Source organism: Alligator sinensis, unplaced genomic scaffold (genome assembly GCF_000455745.1).
Source record: "Alligator sinensis unplaced genomic scaffold, ASM45574v1 scaffold872_3, whole genome shotgun sequence".
NCBI lineage: Eukaryota > Metazoa > Chordata > Crocodylia > Alligatoridae > Alligator > Alligator sinensis.
In genome coordinates, this window is record NW_005842137.1 from 414167 (window position 1) to 414935 (window position 769).

A 769-nucleotide genomic window follows, 5' to 3' on the forward strand; every position below is an offset into this window, starting at 1 on the left:
GGCCACGCTCCTTTCCTACATCCAGCTAGAAACCAGCAGCCTGCTTCTAGGACCTGCAAGCCGGTGTGACCGCAGCCCAGACAGCGACAGCCGTCCAGCTACACTCGTTGCACAGTTAACCACGGTTGTTTTCAAGGACCCGGCTTCACCTCTGGCTAAAAGCTTTGAAGCTCGCTGCCCGCCGAGGCTGCGGGTCCGAGTGCTGCTGCGGGGCCGTGTCCGACGTGCACCCCGATGGCGGATGGGGAAGGAGGCTGTCGTGGCAGCGCCAGCTCGTGGCCAGGCCACTCGCCCCGCTGGTTGTTCTCGTCCGCAGGGCCTCGATGTCCATGTGCAGGAGGTCCATGGCTGTGGCCTCATCGCGGTGCTGCCGGTCCCCCGGCACGCACGCCGAGACCTTGACCCTGCAAAGGGAGGCAGCCCGGCCGGCGCCACACGCCTCGACGGGAGACCGCTATCACGACACCTGGCCACGGCTGCCGGCACGTGCCCTGGCTCCGAGGTGTCTGCCCGCACCTCCCCTCACGGCGAGGGCCCCAGGGTGGGGGCCCGTGCAGCCGGGGCCGACCCGCCCGGGCACCCCTAGGGCCCGACTCGACGGTGCCAGAGCAGCGCTCGTCCTTCGGCGGGTCGTAGCTCTTCAGGCTGATCTGCGCCAACCTGCGGGCAGGGCCGGGGTCGGGGCAGCCCTGCTCCGGCCCTTCCTCCCGCCGCCCTGCAGCGCCCCCGTCCCCGCCGCGCCCAGGAACGCTTTGCGTCGGGGGTGGGG